General features: G+C 42.1%; 1 protein-coding gene across 2 annotated transcripts in view; it reads left to right on the forward strand.

Annotated features, from left to right (window-relative positions):
• SRFBP1 (serum response factor binding protein 1) overlaps nt 1-21,940 on the forward strand; it is a 307,243-nt gene that overhangs the window by 191,572 nt on the left and 93,731 nt on the right. The gene's annotated exons all lie outside the window — the stretch shown is intronic.

Genomic DNA, 21,940 nt, shown 5'->3' on the forward strand with positions numbered 1-21,940 from the left:
TGGATAAAGATTTGTCTGCAAGTTCCTTGAAAGGACAAATCTCTGCTCTTTCTGTTCTTTTTCACAGAAAGATTGCTATTCTTCCTGATATTCATTGTTTTGTACAGGCTTTGGTTCGTATCAAACCTGTCATTAAGTCAATTTCTCCTCCTTGGAGTCTTAATTTGGTTCTGAGGGCTTTACAAGCTCCTCAGTTTGAACCTATGCATTCTCTGGACATTAAATTACTTTCTTGGATAGTTCTGTTCCTTTTGGCCATCTCTTCTGCTAGAAGAGTTTCTGAGTTATCTGCTCTTTCTTGTGAATCTCCTTTTCTGATTTTTCATCAGGATAAGGCAGTGTTGCAAACTTCATTTAAATTTTTACCTAAGGTTGTGAATTCTAACAACATTAGTAGAGAGATTGTTGTTCCTTCATTATGTCCTAATCCTAAGAATTCAAAGAAGAGATCTTTACATTCTTTGGATGTAGTAAGAGCTTTGAAATATTATGTTGAAGCTACTAAGGATTTTAGAAAGACTTCTAGTCTATTTGTTATCTTTTCTGGGTCCAGAAAAGGTCAGAAGGCCTCTGCCATTTCTTTGGCGTCTTGGTTAAAGTCTTTAATTCATCATGCTTATGTAGAGTCGGGTAATTCCCCGCCTCAAAGAATTACGGCTCATTCTACTAGGTCAGTTTCTACTTCCTGGGCGTTTAGGAATGAAGCTTCTGTTGATCAGATTTGCAAAGCAGCAACTTGGTCTTCTTTGCATACTTTTACTAAATTCTACAATTTTGATGTGTTTTCTTCTTCTGAAGCAGTTTTTGGTAGAAAAGTACTTCAGGCAGCTGTTTCAGTTTGATTCTTCTGCTTATAATTTCATTATTTTGAGATTAAAAACTTTTGTTTTGGGTTGGGGATTATTATTATTTCTCTTGTTAAGTGTATCCAGTCCACGGATCATCCATTACTTGTGGGATATTCTCCTTCCCAACAGGAAGTTGCAAGAGGATCACCCACAGCAGAGCTGCTATATAGCTCCTCCCCTCCCTGCCATATCCAGTCATTCTCTTGCAACTCTCAACTAAGATGGAGGTCGTAAAAGGACTGTGGTGTTTTATACTTAGTTTATTTATTCAATCAAAAGTTTGTTATTTTTAAATGGTACCGGAGTTTACTGTTTATCTCAGGCAGTATTTAGAAGAAGAATCTGCCTGCGTTTTCTATGATCTTAGCAGAAGTAACTAAGATCCTTTGCTGTTCTCACATATTCTGAGGAGTGAGATAACTTCAGAGGGGGAATAGCGTGCAGGTTTTCCTGTAATAAGGTATGTGCAGTTAAAATATTTTTCTAGGGATGGAATTTGCTAGAAAATGCTGCTGATACCGAAGTAATGTAAGTAAAGCCTTAAATGCAGTGATAGCGACTGGTATCAGGCTTATTAATAGAGATACATACTCTTATAAAAGTGTATTTTAAAACGTTTGCTGGCATGTTTAATCGTTTTTTACATATGTTTGGTGATAAAACTTATTGGGGCCTATTTTTTTCCACATGGCTGGCTTGAATTTTGCCTAGAAACAGTTCCCTGAGGATTCCCACTGTTGTAATATGAGTGGGAGGGGCCTATTTTGGCGTTTTTTTGCACAGCAAAAATTACAGACACAGACATCCAGCTTCTTCCTGCATGATCCAGGACTTCTCTGAAGGGCTCAAAAGGCTTCAAAAGTCGTATTGAGGGAGGTCAAAAGCCACAGTAGAGCTGTGGCAGTTGTTGTGACTGTTTAAAAAACGTTTTTGTCATTTGTTATTCCGTTTTTGGTATTAAGGGGTTAATCATCCATTTGCAAGTGGGTGCAATGCTCTGCTAACTTATTACATACACTGTAAAAATTTCGTTAGTGTAACTGTATTTTTTCACTGTTATTTCAAAATTTGGGAAAATTTGTGTTTCTTAAAGGTGCAGTAACGTTTTTTTATATTGCTTGTAAACTTGTTTTAAAGTGTTTTCCAAGCTTGCTAGTCTCATTGCTAGTCTGTTTAAACATGTCTGACACAGAGGAACCTACTTGTTCATTATGTTTGAAAGCCATGGTGGAGCCCCATAGGAGAATGTGTACTAAATGTATTGATTTCACCTTAAACAGTAAAGATCAGTCTTTATCTATAAAATAATTATCACCAAAGGGTTCTGTCGAGGGGGAAGTTATGCCGACGCAGGACCTGGTATGCAGACCTAGTGGACATGTCATCTCTTCCACCATGGACTCTGCCTCTGAGGCAGGACCTTCTAATACAAGGTCCTTTCAATCATCCAAATCTAATTTCTCTGAGACTGAATGCATAGAGATTGAACGCTTGATTCTATCAAGGCGTGGCTTCTCCGAGTCAGTCATTGATACCTTAATACAGGCTCGGAAGCCTGTCACCAGGAAAATCTACCATAAGATATGGCATAAATATCTTTATTGGTGTGAATCCAAGAGTTACTCATGGAGTAATGTTAGGATTCCTAGGATATTGTCCTTTCTCCAAGAGGGTTTGGACAAAGGCTTATCAGCTAGTTCTTTAAAAGGACAGATCTCTGCTCTGTCTATTCTTTTGCACAAGCGTCTGGCAGAAGTTCCAGACGTCCAGGCATTTTGTCAGGCTTTGGTTAGGATTAAGCCTGTGTTTAAAACTGTTGCTCCCCCGTGGAGCTTAAACTTGGTTCTTAAAGTTCTTCAGGGAGTTCCGTTTGAACCCCTTCATTGCATTGATATTAAACTTTTATCTTGGAAAGTTCTGTTTTTGATGGCTCGAAGAGTCTCTGAGTTATCTGCCTTACATTGTGATTCTCCTTATCTGATTTTTCATTCAGACAAGGTATTTCTGCGTACCAAACTGGGTTTTTACCTAAGGTGGTTTCTAACAGGAATATCAATCAAGAGATTGTTGTTCCATCATTGTGTCCTAATCCTTCTTCAAAGAAGGAACGTCTTTTGCATAATCTGGACGTAGTCCGTGCCTTGAAGTTTTACTTACAGGCTACTAAAGATTTTCGTCAAACATCTGCCCTGTTTGTCGTTTACTCTGGACAGAGGAGAGGTCAAAAAGCTTCGACAACCTCTCTTTCCTTTTGGCTTCGGAGCATAATACGCTTAGCCTATGAGACTGCTGGACAGCAGCCCCCTGAAAGGATTACAGCTCATTCTACTAGAGCTGTGGCTTCCACCTGGGCCTTTAAAAATGAGGCCTCTGTTGAACAGATTTGCAAGGCTGAGACTTGGTCTTCGCTTCACACCTTTTCAAAATTTTACAAATTTGACACTTTTGCTTCTTCGGAGGCTGTTTTTGGGAGAAAGGTTCTACAGGCAGTGGTTCCTTCCGTTTAAGTTCCTGCCTTGTCCCTCCCATCATCTGTGTACTTTAGCTTTGGTATTGGTATCCCACAAGTAATGGATGATCCGTGGACTAGATACACTTAACAAGAGAAAACATAATTTATGCTTACCTGATAAATTTATTTCTCTTGTAGTGTATCCAGTCCACGGCCCGCCCTGTCCTTTTAAGGCAGGTCTAAATTTTAATTAAACTACAGTCACCACTGCACCCTATGGTTTCTCCTTTCTCGTCTTGTTTCGGTCGAATGACTGGATATGGCAGTGAGGGGAGGAGCTATATAGCAGCTCTGCTGTGGGTGATCCTCTTGCAACTTCCTGTTGGGAAGGAGAATATCCCACAAGTAATGGATGATCCGTGGACTTTATACACTACAAGAGAAATCAATTTATCAGGTAAGCATAAATTATGTTTTTTCAGCGGAATTGGCTGTCTTTATTTTATCCCTCCCTCTCTAGTGACTCTTGCGTGGAAGTTCCACATCTTGGGTATTCATTATCCCATACGTCACTAGCTCATGGACTCTTGCTAATTACATGAATGAAAACATAATTTATGTAAGAACTTACCTGATAAATTCATTTCTTTCATATTAGCAAGAGTCCATGAGGCCCACCCTTTTTTTGTGGTGGTTATGATTTTTTTGTATAAAGCACAATTATTCCAATTCCTTATTTTTGATGCTTTCGCTCCTTTCTTATCACCCCACTTCTTGGCTATTCGTTAAACTGATTTGTGGGTGTGGTGAGGGGTGTATATATAGGCATTTTGAGGTTTGGGAAACTTTGCCCCTCCTGGTAGGAATGTATATCCCATACGTCACTAGCTCATGGACTCTTGCTAATATGAAAGAAATTAATTTATCAGGTAAGTTCTTACATAAATTATGTTTTTAAATTTAGTTTTTGACTAAACCTCCGACACCTCCGCACCTTGTCTTGCTTTCCTTTTTCCATTTACTTTCTGTAGAATAAATGGGGTTTATGGGTAGGGAAGCGATACGTAACAGTTTTTACTGTGGTTCTCTTTGCCTCCTCCTGCTGGCGAGGAGTGATATTCCCAACAGTAATTAAGATGAACTCGTGGACTCACCATATCTTGAAGAAATACATTTATTAGGTAAGCATTCATTTTGTTTTTTCTCCCTTTTAATTTGTTCCCAGTGATCCATTTTACTTACTGGAGTCTATTAAATTTTTTACAAATAGCTCATTTACTTTTATTTCAGCATTTAAAAGAGCTGATTTTTACCTGTAGTATCATTACCTAAACTGAAAGTTTTATACTTAAAGGGATACTAATCCCAATTGTTTTCTTTCATGATTCAGATAGACCATGCAATTTTAAGCAACTTTCTAATTTACTCCTATTAAGAATTTTTCTTCGTTCTCTTGCTGTCTTTATTTAAAAAGCAGGAATGTAATGCTTAGGAACCGGTTTATTTTAGGTTCAGCACCCTGGAACAAAGTCTAGGCTTCTATTCAAATCGGTTTGTGGTTCCCAAAAAAGATGGAACTTTTGGACCCATTTTAGAACTAAAGTGCCTCTACAATTTTTTCAGGGTACCATTCGTTCCATTCTTTCTTTGGTCCAAGAGGGTCAGTTCATGATGACCATAGACCTGAAGGACGCGTATCTTCATGTTCCCATCCACAGGGATCATCACAAATTCCTGAGTTTCGCCTTTCTAGACAAACACTTTCAGTTTGTGGCTCTTCCGTTTGGCCTTGCCACAGCTCCCAGAATTTTCTCAAAGGTTCTGGGGGCTCTGTTGGCAGTGATCAGGTCTCAGGGAATTGCAGTGGCACCATACCTGGAAGAAATATTGCTTCATGCGCCGTATTTTCAACAAGCAAATTCTCATACAGAGATTTTGTCTTTTCTATGTTCCCACGGTTGGAAAGGGAATCTGGAAAAGAGTTCCCTTGTTCCAGCTACAAGGGTGGTTTTCTTAGGGACCATAATAGATTCCTTATCTATGAAATTTTTTCTGATGGAGGTCAGAAAATCCAACATTCTCTTCTCTTGCCTCTCTCTTCAATCTACTGTTCAGCTATCAGTGGCTCATGTATGGAGGTAATTGGTCTGATGGTCGCTTCAATGGACATCATTCCCTTTGCTCAATTCCATTTGAGAGCTCTGCAATTATGCATGCTCAGACAATGGAATGGAGACTAGTCAGATCTGTCTCAGAGGATAGAGCTAGATCAGTTGACAAGAGACTCTCTCCTATGGTGGCTTTCTCAGGGCCATCTGTCTCAGGGCACATGCTTCCAGAGACCTTCCTGTGTGATTGTGACCATGGCTAGGCTGGGGAGCAGTCTGGGACTCGATAAAGGCGCAGGGACTATGGACTCGGGAAGAGTCTGCTCTCCCCATAAACATCTTGGAGTTGAGAGCGATTTACAATACTCTGATGGCTTGGCCTCAATTGTCCTTAGCCCGGTTTATCAGGTTTCAGTCGGACATCACCTCAGTGGCTTACATCAACCACCAGGGAGGAAATCAGCGTTCCTTAGCCATGAAGGAGGTGGCATGGATTATTCAGTGGGTAGAAGCTCACAATTGTTGTCTATCTGCCATCCACATTCCTGGAGTGGACAACTGGGAAGCTTATTTCCTGAGCAGACAGACATTTCATCCCGTGGAGTGGGCTCTCGATCCGGAGATGTTCTCCAGGTTAACCTTCAAATGGGGGGTGCGGAGTTGGATCTGATGGCGTCTCGGCAGAACGCCAAGCTTTCAAGGTACGGTTCAAGGTCAAGAGATCCTCAGGCCGCTCTGATAGATGCTCTGGCGGTTCCTTTGGATTTCGGTCTCGCATACCTCTTTCCTCCGTTTGCACTCCTTCCACGAGTTATTGCTCGTATCAAACAAGAGAGCGCATCGGTAATTCTAATAGCTCCTGCATGGTCTTGCAGGATCTGGTATGCAGACCTAGTGAAGATGTCTTCTCGGCCGCCTTGGAAGTTGCATCTGAGCAAGGACCTTCTAACTCGGGGTCCATTCCTCCATCCAAATCTCGTTTCTCTGATGTTGACTGCTTGGAGATTGAATGCTTAGTTCTGTCTAAGCGTGGATTTTCGGAGTCGTTCATTCAGACCATGATCCAGGCTCGCATGCCTGTTACTCGAAAAATTTACCATACGGTATGGCGTAAATACTTTTATTGGTGTGAATCTAAGGGGTACTCTTGGAGTAGGATCAAGATTCAAAGAATTTTGTCTTTTCTCCAGGAAGGTCTTTAGAAAGGGTTGTCAGTCAGTTCTCTGAAAGGTCAGATTTCTGCATCATCTGTTTTTCTACTCAAGCGTCTGGCGGATGTGCCAGATGTTCAATATTTTTGTCAGGCCCTGGTCAGAATCAGGCCTGTGTTTAAACCTGTTGCTCCTCCTTGGAGCCTTAATCTTGTTCTTAAAGTTTTTCAGCAGGCTCTGTTTGAGCCAATGCATGCCATAAATATTAAGTTACTATCTTGGAAGGTTTTATTTCTTATTGCTATCTCTTCTGCTCTGAGAGTTTTGGAACTCTCGGCTTTGCAGTGTTATTCGCCTTACCTTATCTTTCATGCGGATAAGGCTGTTCTTCGTACTAAATTGGGGTTTCTTCCTAAAGGAAAATTGTTGTTCTTTCTCTCTGTCCCAATCCTTCTTCTCATAAAGAACGTCTGTTGCATGCTCTAAAATTCTCCCTACAGGCAACTAAGGATTTTGACCTGTCTTCTGCCCTGTTTGTTTGTTTCTCAGGAAAGCTTAAGAGTCAGAAGGCTACTTCTACTTCTTTCCCTCTGGTTGAGAAGTTTGATTCGTTTTGCTTATGAGACTGCTGGACAGCAGCATCCTGAGATAATTACAGCTCATTCCACAAGGGCTGCCTCCTCTTCTTGGGCGTTTTTAAAGATGAAGCATCTGTGGAACAGCTTTGCAAGGCTGCAACTTGGTCCTCTCTGCATACTTTTTCCAAATTTGATACTTTTGCCTCGGCTGAGGCCTCTTTTGGGAGAAAGTTTCTTCAAGCGGTGGTGCCTTCTGTTTAGGTCTGCCTGTCTTGTTCTCCCTCCTTCTTCATTCTGTGCCTGTAGCTTGGGTATTGGTTCCCACTAGTAATTGAATGACGTCGTGGACTGTCCATATCTTAGGAAAGAAAACAAAATTTATGCTTACTTGATAAATTTCTTTCCGGATATGAATAGTCTTTGACCCCACTTTTTAATAAAATAGTTATTTTGACTAAACCTTTAGGCACCTCTATACCTTTGTGTTATTCTTTTTCCATTTCCCTTTGGTTGATTGACTGGGGATTATGGGTAGGGGAGTGATACTTAACAGCTTTGCTGTGGTGCTCTTTGCCTCCTCCTGCTGGCCAGAAGTGATATTCCCACTAGTAATTGAATGACGTTGTGGACTCTCCATATCCGGAAAGAAAGAAATTTATCAGGTAAGCATAAATTTTGTTTTTTCATGATAAGTTTTTTCAAATGGTATAAACTGTGCAGAACTGATTGCATGGTGACTAGGCACAGATTTTTAAAAGCATAAAAACAAAAGCTATCTCTCTTAAGCTCATGTTTTTATTATACATTTTAAAATACCATCTTTTAGATACAGCAAAAAAACTAAAAACTTTTCTGTCATGATGTTCTAATGTAATTCTGATGAATGACATCCTCCTATATTTTATGACATTTGATTCCTAAAATGCAGAAAAGCCAAAGCGTGAACCAATACTGCTGCATCTGCATGCTTGCACAACCACGGTATAGATAATTAAAGGTAGTCTTTTTTAGTTTGCCATATGCTTTTGTGGTTTGTAATAGCAGATGGGGTAAAAGTATATCATTTGCTCAGAGATGGAAATAGGGTAAAGCTAGTATTTATTTGTCTGGCATGTTTATAATCTTTCTGTAATTTGTTTGATGTTGTTTTTATTTTTAGTAGAAAGATTTTCCTCATGACTAACATCCGAGAATTTACTTGGTAACCTAACATCTTACTGGAGAGACATACACCTCCCCCTAAACCTGTAAGCCAGAGAGCTTTGGCAATGAATATGAAGTAGAATGACCTATGGGTAATTTTAGATATGACTGAGATTTTAGAAAGTATAACTCTGCGGACACATTGGCTACTACTCAATAAATAAACCTATATTTTCATGTTATTAACCTTTTACTTTTCTAATATACATGTTGCTGGTAAGGCGCATTGAGCTGGTTCTCATGTAGTGTAGAGTTAATTTTTAAGAACATTGAAGTAAATTTAAAAGTGCCAAATGAATTTGCTAAAGCATTTTATTATTGCACTCCTGTTAGTATATAACTGTATGTTCACCCCCTGCAGTGGGGTTAAGCTCATAATTAGTGCGCTCTAGAGCAGAAGGGCAACGATGGGAGCTAGTTGAACACATCTAGTGAGTCAATGACAAGAGCCATATGTGCGTAGCCACCAGTCACTATCTAGCTCCCAGTAGTGCATTTCTGCTCTGAAGCTGACTTTAATGATGTGTTTAATCTGCTTTAAGGGATTAGTCACAAGAAATAGTGGTAAAATGCAAGAAATAGTGTAATAGTAAATAGCTCAGACACATAAAAGCATTTTCTATTTTGCATGTCCCATTGTGTTTTAGTTCTGCTTTGTTTGGCTTATTTTTTGTTTTTCTGTGAATAATATAATAAAGCAGAGTATTTTTCTATTTTCATTCTCTGAGGGGGAACATAAGCATTCGTCTGCTTTTGACATTTCATATTTATTTATTTCAGTGCTTTAGAGCAACAGAGTGACATAATGACTCAAGGCATGCGGTGGTACACGCTTAGTGTGTCCTGCTTTTCATCTCTGAGCACTCTGCTGCATCAGGTCGTGTAGCTGAGTGCTCAGAGATGAAATATTTGATCTTCAGAAGTGATGCGGAGCTGCTACTTTGCCTCGCGCCGCATCGCTTGCAGTGTGTCACAGCCTTAATGAAAAATATTAGTCACAGACAGCTAGAAACATACTCATTTTTTTAATTCACATACATCTCTAATACATATAGACCAGTATGTGTATTTGTAACTGTATTGCTCTTAATGTTTAAAGGTAAAAATTAGATCTATAAAATTAACTTAAAATGTAAAAATCTAGTTTTGCTAAAGGCCCGGTCACATGATTGTCAGGTTCCATTAACATTCCCTCTACATTAAAGGTAGTAAATTGTATTTAAACATGGCTAAACACAGGGAACACGGCTTCTGCATTATGTATGGAGCACCCTTTAATTCTGAATAATTTGTGAATGAACTGATTTTGCTGCAGGCTGTAAGAGACTTGCTCAGTCGGCTTTCGCAGCTAATTATAATCTGTATCACTGTAAATTATGCCTCAAATTAACAGTGACACACAAAATATATATCTTGCATTTGAAAGAGCCGCAAATACCTTATTCAAATATTTTTTTAATGAAATTAAGTTAAAATGTCATTAAAATAAAAAAAATATTCTCTTGTGCTTATGAAAGAGCTATCAAACTATTGCTATTTAATTTTTTATATCTCCATCAGAAATTAAACAATGCAGTGCAAGACATCTGTACACAAAATAAATGTTTTAAAAGCATTTAAAATGGTCACTTTCTCCAACATAGGTGTGTCCGGTCCACGGCGTCATCCTTACTTGTGGGATATTCTCTTCCCCAACAGGAAATGGCAAAGAGCCCAGCAAAGCTGGTCACATGATCCCTCCTAGGCTCCGCCTACCCCAGTCATTCTCTTTGCCGTTGTACAGGCAACATCTCCACGGAGATGGCTTAGAGTTTTTTAGTGTTTAACTGTAGTTTTTCATTATTCAATCAAGAGTTTGTTATTTTCAAATAGTGCTGGTACGTACTATTTACTCAGAAACAGAAAAGAGATGAAGAATTCTGTTTGTATGAGGAAAATGATTTTAGCAACCGTAACTAAAATCCATGGCTGTTCCACACAGGACTGTTGAGAGCAATTAACTTCAGTTGGGGGAACAGTTTGCAGTCCCTTGCTGCTTGAGGTATGACACATTCTAACAAGACGATGTAATGCTGGAAGCTGTCATTTTCCCTATGGGATCCGGTAAGCCATGTTTATTTCGATTGTAAATAAGGGCTTCACAAGGGCTTATTTAAACTGTAGACTTTTTTTGGGCTAAATCGATTGATATTAACACTTATTTAGCCTTGAGGAATCATTTATTCTGGGTATTTTGATTTAATAATATCGGCAGGCACTGTTTTAGACACCTTATTCTTTAGGGGCTTTCCCAAAGCATAGGCAGAGTCTCATTTTCGCGCCGGTGTTGCGCACTTGTTTTTGAGAGGCATGGCATGCAGTCGCATGTGAGAGGAGCTCTGATACTTATAAAAGACTTCTGAAGGCGTCATTTGGTATCGTATTCCCCTTTGGGTTTGGTTGGGTCTCAGCAAAGCAGATACCAGAGACTGTAAAGGGGTTTAAAGCTTAAAACGGCTCCGGTTCCGTTATTTTAAGGGTTAAAGCTTCCAAAATTGGTGTGCAATATTTTCAAGGCTTTAAGACGCTGTGGTGAAAATTTGGTGAATTTTGAACAATTCCTTCATGTTTTTTCGCAATTGCAGTAATAAAGTGTGTTCAGTTTAAAATTTAAAGTGACAGTAACGGTTTTATTTTAAAACGTTTTTTGTACTTTCTGATCAAGTTTATGCCTGTTTAACATGTCTGATCTACCAGATAGACTGTGTTCTGAATGTGGGGAAGCCAGAATTCCTATTCATTTAAATAAATGTGATTTATGTGATAATGACAATGATGCCCAAGATGATTCCTCAAGTGAGGGGAGTAAGCATGGTACTGCATCATTCCCTCCTTCGTCTACACGAGTCTTGCCCACTCAGGAGGCCCCTAGTACATCTAGCGCGCCAATACTCCTTACTATGCAACAATTAACGGCTGTAATGGATAATTCTGTCAAAAACATTTTAGCCAAAATGAACCCTTGTCAGCGTAAGCGTGGCTGCTCTGTTTTAGTTACTGAAGAGCATGACGACGCTGATATTAATATCTCTGAAGGGCCCCTAACCCAATCTGAGGGGGCCAGGGAGGTTTTGTCTGAGGGAGAAATTACTGATTTAGGGAACATTTCTCAGCAGGCTGAATCTGATGTGATTACATTTAAATTTAAATTGGAACATCTCCGCATTTTGCTTAAGGAGGTATTATCCACTCTGGATGATTGTGAAAATTTAGTCATCCCAGAGAAACTATGTAAAATGGACAAGTTCCTAGAGGTGCCGGGGCTCCCAGAAGCTTTTCCTATACCCAAGCGGGTGGCGGACATTGTTAATAAAGAATGGGAAAGGCCCGGTATTCCTTTCGTCCCTCCCCCCATATTTAAAAAATTGTTTCCTATGGTCGACCCCAGAAAGGACTTATGGCAGTCAGTCCCCAAGGTCGAGGGAGCGGTTTCTACTTTAAACAAACGCACCACTATTCCCATAGAGGATAGTTGTGCTTTCAAAGATCCTATGGATAAAAAATTAGAAGGTTTGCTTAAAAAGATGTTTGTTCAGCAGGGTTACCTTCTACAACCCATTTCATGCATTGTCCCTGTCACTACTGCCGCATATTTCTGGTTTGATGAACTGCTTAAGGTGCTCGATAGTGACTCTCCTCCTTATGAGGAGATTATGGACAGAATCAATGCTCTCAAATTGGCTAATTCTTTCACTCTAGACGCCTCTTTGCAATTGGCTAAGTTAGCGGCTAAGAACTCTGGGTTTGCTATTGTGGCGCGCAGAGCGCTTTGGTTGAAATCTTGGTCGGCTGATGCGTCTTCCAAGAACAAGCTACTAAACATTCCTTTCAAGGGGAAAACGCTGTTTGGTCCTGACTTGAAAGAGATTATCTCTGATATCACTGGGGGTAAGGGCCACGCCCTTCCTCAGGATCGGCCTTTCAAGGCAAAAAATAGACCTAATTTTCGTCCCTTTCGTAAAAACGGACCAGCCCAAGGTGCTACGTCCTCTAAGCAAGAGGGTAATACTTCTCAGGCCAAGCCAGCTTGGAGACCAATGCAAGGCTGGAACAAGGGAAAGCAGGCCAAGAAACCTGCCACTGCTACCAAGACAGCATGAAATATTGGCCCCCGATCCGGGACCGGATCTGGTGGGGGGCAGACTCTCTCTCTTCGCTCAGGCTTGGGCAAGAGATGTTCTGGATCCTTGGGCGCTAGAAATAGTCTCCCAGGGTTATCTTCTGGAATTCAAGGGACTTCCCCCAAGGGGGAGGTTCCACAGGTCGCAGTTGTCTTCAGACCACATAAAAAGACAGGCGTTCTTACATTGTGTAGAAGACCTGTTAAAAATGGGAGTGATTCATCCTGTTCCATTAAGAGAACAAGGGATGGGGTTCTACTCCAATCTGTTCATAGTTCCCAAAAAAGAGGGAACGTTCAGACCAATCCTAGATCTCAAGATCTTAAACAAATTTCTCAAGGTCCCATCGTTCAAGATGGAAACCATTCGAACTATCCTTCCTTCCATCCAGGAAGGTCAATTCATGACCACGGTGGATTTAAAGGATGCGTATCTACATATTCCTATCCACAAGGAACATCATCGGTTCCTAAGGTTTGCATTCATGGACAAACATTACCAGTTCGTGGCGCTTCCTTTCGGATTAGCCACTGCTCCAAGGATTTTCACAAAGGTACTAGGGTCCCTTCTAGCGGTGCTAAGACCAAGGGGCATTGCAGTAGTACCTTACCTGGACGACATTCTGATTCAAGCGTCGTCCCTTCCTCAAGCAAAGGCTCACACGGACATTGTCCTGGCCTTTCTCAGATCTCACGGCTGGAAAGTGAACGTGGAAAAGAGTTCTCTATCCCCGTCAACAAGGGTTCCCTTCTTGGGAACAATTATAGACTCCTTAGAAATGAGGATCTTTCTAACAGAGGCCAGAAAAACAAAGCTTCTGGACTCTTGTCGGATACTTCATTCCGTTCCTCTTCCTTCCATAGCTCAGTGCATGGAAGTGATCGGGTTGATGGTGGCGGCGATGGACATAGTTCCTTTTGCGCGCATTCATCTAAGACCATTACAACTGTGCATGCTCAGTCAGTGGAATGGGGACTATACAGACTTGTCTCCGAATATACAAGTAAATCAGAGGACCAGAGACTCACTCCGTTGGTGGCTGTCCCTGGACAATCTGTCTCAAGGGATGATGTTCCACAGACCAGAGTGGGTCATTGTCACGACCGACGCCAGTCTGATAGGCTGGGGCGCGGTCTGGGGATCCCTGAAAGCTCAGGGTCTTTGGTCTCGGGAAGAATCTCTTCTACCGATAAATATTCTGGAACTGAGAGCGATATTCAATGCTCTCCAGGCCTGGCCCCAGCTTGCGAGGACCAGGTTCATACGGTTTCAATCAGACAACATGACGACTGTTGCGTACATCAACCATCAGGGGGGAACAAGGAGTTCCCTAGCGATGGAAGAAGTAACCAAAATTATTCTTTGGGCGGAGTCTCACTCCTGCCACCTGTCTGCTATCCACATCCCAGGAGTGGAAAATTGGGAAGCGGATTTTCTGAGTCGTCAGACATTGCATCCGGGGGAGTGGGAACTCCATCCGGAAATCTTTGCCCAAGTCACTCACCTGTGGGGCATTCCAGACATGGATCTGATGGCCTCTCGTCAGAACTTCAAAGTTCCTTGCTACGGGGCCAGATCCAGGGATCCCAAGGCGGCTCTAGTGGATGCACTAGTAGCACCTTGGACCTTCAAACTAGCTTATGTGTTCCCGCCATTTCCTCTCATCCCCAGGCTGATAGCCAGGATCAAGCAGGAGAGGGCGTCGGTGATCTTGATAGCTCCTGCGTGGCCACGCAGGACTTGGTATGCAGATCTGGTGAATATGTCATCGGCTCCACCTTGGAAGCTACCTTTGAGACGAGACCTTCTTGTTCAGGGTCCGTTCGAACATCCGAATCTGGTTTCACTCCAGCTGACTGCTTGGAGATTGAACGCTTGATTTTATCGAAGCGAGGATTCTCAGATTCTGTGATCGATACTCTTGTTCAGGCCAGAAAGCCTGTGACTAGAAAGATTTACCACAAAATTTGGAAAAAATATATCTGTTGGTGTGAATCTAAAGGATTCCCTTGGGACAAGGTTAAGATTCCTAGGATTCTATCCTTCCTTCAAGAAGGATTGGAAAAAGGATTATCTGCAAGTTCCCTGAAGGGACAGATTTCTGCCTTGTCGGTATTACTTCACAAAAAGCTGGCAGCTGTGCCAGATGTTCAAGCCTTTGTTCAGGCTCTGGTTAGAATCAAGCCTGTTTACAAACCTTTGACTCCTCCTTGGAGTCTCAATTTAGTTCTTTCAGTTCTTCAGGGGGTTCCGTTTGAACCCTTACATTCCGTTGATATTAAGTTATTATCTTGGAAAGTTTTGTTTTTAGTTGCGATTTCTTCTGCTAGAAGAGTCTCAGAATTATCTGCTCTGCAGTGTTCTCCTCCTTATCTGGTGTTCCATGCAGATAAGGTGGTTTTACGTACTAAACCTGGTTTTCTTCCAAAAGTTGTTTCTAACAAAAACATTAACCAGGAGATTATCGTACCTTCTCTGTGTCCAAAACCAGTTTCAAAGAAGGAACGTTTGTTGCACAATTTGGATGTTGTTCGCGCTCTAAAATTCTATTTAGATGCTACAAAGGATTTTAGACAAACATCTTCCTTGTTTGTTGTTTATTCAGGTAAAAGGAGAGGTCAAAAAGCAACTTCTACCTCTCTCTCTTTTTGGATTAAAAGCATCATCAGATTGGCTTACGAGACTGCCGGACGGCAGCCTCCCGAAAGAATCACAGCTCATTCCACTAGGGCTGTGGCTTCCACATGGGCCTTCAAGAACGAGGCTTCTGTTGATCAGATATGTAGGGCAGCGACTTGGTCTTCAATGCACACTTTTACCAAATTTTACAAGTTTGATACTTTTGCTTCTTCTGAGGCTATTTTTGGGAGAAAGGTTTTGCAAGCCGTGGTGCCTTCCATTTAGGTGACCTGATTTGCTCCCTCCCTTCATCCGTGTCCTAAAGCTTTGGTATTGGTTCCCACAAGTAAGGATGACGCCGTGGACCGGACACACCTATGTTGGAGAAAACAGAATTTATGTTTACCTGATAAATTTCTTTCTCCAACGGTGTGTCCGGTCCACGGCCCGCCCTGGTTTTTTAATCAGGTCTGATAATTTATTTTCTTTAACTACAGTCACCACGGTACCATATGGTTTCTCCTATGCAAATATTCCTCCTTAACGTCGGTCGAATGACTGGGGTAGGCGGAGCCTAGGAGGGATCATGTGACCAGCTTTGCTGGGCTCTTTGCCATTTCCTGTTGGGGAAGAGAATATCCCACAAGTAAGGATGACGCCGTGGACCGGACACACCGTTGGAGAAAGAAATTTATCAGGTAAACATAAATTCTGTTTTTCTACTAAAATTTTCAGTTCAGGGATGCAGCCCTTGGAAAAAGGTTATTAGTTGTTTAGGTATCTCCTTTGCTAAATTACTTAAAGGGACAGTCTATTTCAGAATTGTGTATTGTTTAAAAAGATAGATAATCCGTTCATTACCCCTTCCCCAGTTTTGCATAACCAACACTGTTAATATACTTTTTACCTCTGTGGTTACTTTGTATCTAAGCCTCTGCAGACTGCCCCCTTATTTCAGTTCTTTTGACAGACTAGCATTTTGCCAATCAGTGCCCTGTCATAAGTAACTCTATGGGCATGAGCGCAATGTTATACTGTATATATGGCACACATGGACTAATGCCCTCTAGGTGTGAAAAACTGTCAAATGCAAATGTATTACAAATCTGTATTTCTTCTGTTATGTGTGATCAGTCCACGGGTCATCATTACTTCTGGGATATAACTCCTCCCCAACAGGAAATGCAAGAGGATTCACCCAGCAGAGCTGCATATAGCTCCTCCCCTCTACGTCAGTCCCAGTCATTCTCTTGCACCCAACGACTAGATAGGATGTGTGAGAGGACTATGGTGATTATACTTAGTTTTTATGACTTCAATCAAAAGTTTGTTATTTTAAAATAGCACCGGAGCGTGTTATTACTTCTCTGGCAGAGTTTGAGGAAGAATCTGACAGAGATTTTTTACTATGATTTTAACCGGAGTCGTTAAGATCATATTGCTGTTCTCGACCATCTGAGGGAGGTAAAGGCTTCAGATCAGGGGACAGCGGGCAGATGAATCTGCATTGAGGTATGTGGCAGTTTTTATTTTCTGAATGGAATTGATGAGAAAAGCCTGCCATACCGTTAAAATGACATGTATGTATACACTTCAGTATTCTGGGGATGGTATTTCACCGGAACTACTGTGTTAAGGTCACTAATCCTTTTAATAACTATTCTCATGTTAAACGTTTTTGCTGGAATGTAGAATCGTTTACATTGCTGAGGTACTGTGTGAATAAATGTTTGGGCATTATTTTCCACTTGGCAGTTTTTTGCTTTAATTGTGACAGTTTCGTTTCTCTTCACTGCTGTGTGGGAGAGGGAGGGGCCGTTTTTGGCGCTCTTTGCTACGCATCAAAAAATTCCAGTCACCTACTTTTATATGTCCTGCATGATCCGGTTCATCTCTGACAGATCTCAGGGGTCTTCAAACTTCTTTGAAGGGAGGTAAATTCTCTCAGCAGAGCTGTGAGAATTCTTATAGTGACTGTGTATAAAAAACGTTGTTTTGTTTTTCTTATGTACAAATTTAATTAGTGTTGTTTTTTACTAATGGGAACAAACCTTTGCTAAAAGTTGTGTTGTTTTAAAATTTGATGCAATAACTGTTTTTCAGTTCATTATTTCAACTGTCATTTAATCGTTAGTACCTCTTTGAGGCACAGTACGTTTTTTGCTAAAAAAGAGTCTGACTCAGAGGAAGATATCTGTGTCATTTGTTCCAATGCCAAGGTGGAGCCCAATAGAAATTTATGTACTAACTGTATTGATGCTACTTTAAATAAAAGTCAATCTGTACAATGTGAACAAATTTCACCAAACAGCGAGGGGAGAGTTATGCCGACTAACTCGCCTCACGCGACAGTACCTGCATCTCCCGCCCGGGAGGTGCGTGATATTTTGGCGCCTAGTACATCTGGGCGGCCATTACAGATAACATTACAAGATATGGCTACTGTTATGACTGAAGTTTTGTCTAAATTACCTGAACTAAGAGGCAAGCGTGATCACTCTGGGGTGAGAACAGAGTGCGCTGACAATGCTAGGGCCATGTCTGATACTGCGTCACAGCTCGCAGAGCATGAGGACGGAGAGCTTCATTCTGTGGGTGACGGTTCTGATCCAAACAGATTGGACTCAGATATTTCAAATTTTAAATTTAAATTGGAGAACCTCCGTGTACTACTAGGGGAGGTCTTAGCAGCTCTCAACGATTGTAACACTGTTGCAATACCAGAGAAACTGTGTAGGTTGGATAAATACTTTGCGGTACCGGCGAGTACTGACGTTTTTCCTATACCTAAGAGACTAACTGAAATTGTTACTAAGGAGTGGGATAGACCCGGTGTGCCGTTCTCACCCCCTCCAATATTTAGAAAGATGTTTCCAATAGACGCCACCACTCGGGACTTATGGCAAACGGTCCCCAAGGTGGAGGGAGCAGTTTCTACTTTAGCTAAGCGTACCACTATCCCGGTGGAGGATAGCTGTGCTTTCTCAGATCCAATGGATAAAAAATTAGAGGGTTACCTTAAGAAAATGTTTGTTCAACAAGGTTTTATATTACAACCCCTTGCATGTATCGCGCCGATTACGGCTGCGGCAGCATTTTGGATTGAGTCGCTTGAAGAGAACCTTAGTTCCTCTACGCTAGACGACATTACGGACAGGCTTAGAGTCCTTAAACTAGCTAATTCTTTCATTTCGGAGGCCGTAGTACATTTAACCAAACTTACGGCTAAGAACTCAGGATTCGCCATACAGGCACGCAGGGCACTGTGGCTAAAATCCTGGTCAGCTGATGTTACTTCTAAGTCCAAATTACTTAATATACCTTTCAAGGGGCAGTCCTTATTCGGGCCCGGTTTGAAAGAAATTATCGCTGACATTACGGGAGGTAAGGGCCACGCCCTACCTCAAGACAAGGCCAAAGCTAAGGCTAGACAGTCTAATTTTCGTCCCTTTCGGAATTTCAAAACAGGAGCAGCATCAACCTCCACTGCACCAAAACAGGAAGGAGCTGTTGCTCGTTACAGGCAAGGCTGGAAGCCTAACCAGTCCTGGAACAAAAGCAAGCAGGCCAGGAAACCTGCTGCTGCCCCAAAGACAGCATGAACCGAGAGCCCCCGATCCGGGACCGGATCTAGTAGGGGGCAGACTCTCTCTCTTCGCCCAGGCCTGGGCAAGAGATGTTCAGGATCCCTGGGCACTAGAGATCATATCTCAGGGATACCTTCTAGACTTCAAATTATCTCCCCCAAGAGGGAGATTTCATCTGTCAAGGTTGTCAACAAACCAGATAAAGAAAGAAGCGTTTCTACGCTGCGTACAAGATCTGTTAACAATGGGAGTGATCCATCCGGTTCCGTGGTCGGAACAAGGACAAGGGTTCTACTCAAACCTGTTTGTGGTTCCCAAAAAAGAGGGAACTTTCAGGCCAATCTTAGATTTAAAGACTCTAAACAAATTCCTAAGAGTTCCATCGTTCAAAATGGAAACTATTCGGACAATTTTACCCATGATCCAAGAGGGTCAGTACATGACCACAGTGGATTTAAAGGATGCTTACCTTCACATACCGATCCACAAAGATCATCACCGGTATCTAAGGTTTGCCTTCTTAGACAGGCACTACCAGTTTGTAGCTCTTCCATTCGGATTGGCTACGGCTCCAAGAATCTTCACAAAGGTTCTGGGTGCCCTTCTAGCGGTACTAAGACCGCGAGGGATTTCGGTAGCTCCGTACCTAGACGACATTCTAATACAAGCTTCAAGCTTTCAAACTGCCAAGTCTCATACAGAGTTAGTTCTGGCATTTCTAAGGTCGCATGGATGGAAAGTGAACGAAAAGAAGAGTTCTCTCTTTCCTCTCACAAGAGTTCCATTCTTGGGGACTCTTATAGATTCTGTAGAAATGAAGATTTACCTGACAGAAGACAGGTTAACAAAACTTCAAAATGCATGCCGCGTCCTTCATTCCATTCAACACCCGTCAGTAGCTCAATGCATGGAGGTGATCGGCTTAATGGTAGCGGCAATGGACATAGTACCTTTTGCACGCCTACACCTCAGACCGCTGCAACTATGCATGCTAAGTCAGTGGAATGGGGATTACTCAGATTTGTCCCCTACTCTGAATCTGAATCAAGAGACCAGAAATTCTCTTCTATGGTGGCTTCATCGGCCACACCTGTCCAGGGGAATGCCATTCAGCAGGCCAGACTGGACAATTGTAACAACAGACGCCAGCCTACTAGGTTGGGGCGCTGTCTGGAATTCTCTGAAGGCTCAGGGACTATGGAATCAGGAGGAGAGTCTCCTTCCAATAAACATTCTGGAATTGAGAGCAGTTCTCAATGCCCTTCTGGCTTGGCCCCAGTTAATAACTCGGGGGTTCATCAGGTTTCAGTCGGACAACATCACGACTGTAGCTTACATCAACCATCAGGGAGGGACAAGAAGCTCCCTAGCAATGATGGAAGTATCAAAGATAATTCGCTGGGCAGAGTCTCACTCTTGCCACCTGTCAGCAATCCACATCCCGGGAGTGGAGAACTGGGAGGCGGATTTCTTGAGTCGCCAGACTCTTCATCCGGGGGAGTGGGAACTTCATCCGGAGGTCTTTGCCCAAATACTTCGACGTTGGGGCAAACCAGAGATAGATCTCATGGCGTCTCGCCAGAACGCCAAACTTCCTCGCTACGGGTCCAGATCCAGGGATCCGGGAGCAGTTCTGATAGATGCTTTGACAGCACCTTGGAACTTCAGGATGGCTTATGTGTTTCCACCCTTCCCGCTGCTTCCTCGATTGATTGCCAAAATCAAACAGGAGAGAGCATCAGTAATTCTAATAGCACCTGCTTGGCCACGCAGGACTTGGTATGCAGATCTAGTGGACATGTCATCCTGTCCGCCTTGGTCTCTACCTCTGAGACAGGACCTTCTGATACAGGGTCCATTCAAACATCAAAATCTAACTTCTCTGAAGCTGACTGCTTGGAAATTGAACGCTTGATTTTATCAAAACGTGGTTTTTCTGAGTCGGTTATTGATACCCTGATTCAGGCTAGGAAGCCTGTTACCAGAAGGATTTACCATAAAATATGGCGGAAATACCTATACTGGTGCGAATCCAAAGGTTACTCCTGGAGTAAGGTTAGGATCGCTAGGATATTGTCTTTTCTACAAGAAGGTTTAGAAAAGGGTTTATCAGCTAGTTCATTAAAGGGACAGATTTCAGCTCTGTCCATCTTGTTACACAGACGTCTGTCAGAAAATCCAGACGTCCAGTCCTTTTGTCAGGCTTTAGCTAGGATCAAGCCTGTGTTTAAAGCTGTTGCTCCACCATGGAGTTTAAACTTAGTTCTTAACGTTTTACAGGGTGTTCCGTTTGAACCCCTTCATTCCATTGATATAAAAATGTTATCTTGGAAAGTTCTGTTTTTAATGGCTATTTCCTCGGCTCGAAGAGTCTCTGAGTTATCAGCCTTACATTGTGATTCCCCTTATCTGATTTTTCACTCAGACAAGGTAGTTCTGCGTACTAAACCTGGGTTCTTACCTAAGGTAGTCACTAACAGGAACATCAATCAAGAGATTGTTGTCCCATCCTTGTGTCCAAATCCTTCTTCAAAGAAGGAACGTCTTTTACACAATCTGGATGTAGTTCGTGCCCTCAAGTTCTACTTGCAGGCAACTAAAGATTTTCGCCAAACTTCTTCCTTGTTTGTCGTTTACTCTGGACAGAGGAGAGGTCAAAAAGCTTCTGCTACCTCTCTCTCTTTTTGGCTTCGTAGCATAATACGTTTAGCCTATGAGACTGCTGGACAGCAGCCTCCTGAAAGAATTACAGCTCACTCCACTAGAGCTGTGGCTTCCACTTGGGCCTTTAAGAATGAGGCCTCTGTTGAACAGATTTGCAAGGCTGCAACTTGGTCTTCGCTTCATACTTTTTCCAAATTTTACAAATTTGACACTTTTGCTTCTTCGGAGGCTATTTTTGGGAGAAGGGTTCTTCAGGCAGTGGTTCCTTCTGTATAATGAGCCTGCCTATCCCTCCCGTCATCCGTGTACTTTTGCTTTGGTATTGGTATCCCAGAAGTAATGATGACCCGTGGACTGATCACACATAACAGAAGAAAACATAATTTATGCTTACCTGATAAATTCCTTTCTTCTGTTGTGTGATCAGTCCACGGCCCGCCCTGTTTTAAGGCAGGTAAATATCTTTTAAATTATACTCCAGTCACCACTTCACCCTTGGTTACTCCTTTCTCGTTGTTTCTTGGTCGAATGACTGGGACTGACGTAGAGGGGAGGAGCTATATGCAGCTC

The sequence above is a fragment of the Bombina bombina genome, chromosome 2 (assembly GCF_027579735.1).
Source record: "Bombina bombina isolate aBomBom1 chromosome 2, aBomBom1.pri, whole genome shotgun sequence".
Taxonomy (NCBI): Eukaryota; Metazoa; Chordata; class Amphibia; order Anura; family Bombinatoridae; genus Bombina; species Bombina bombina.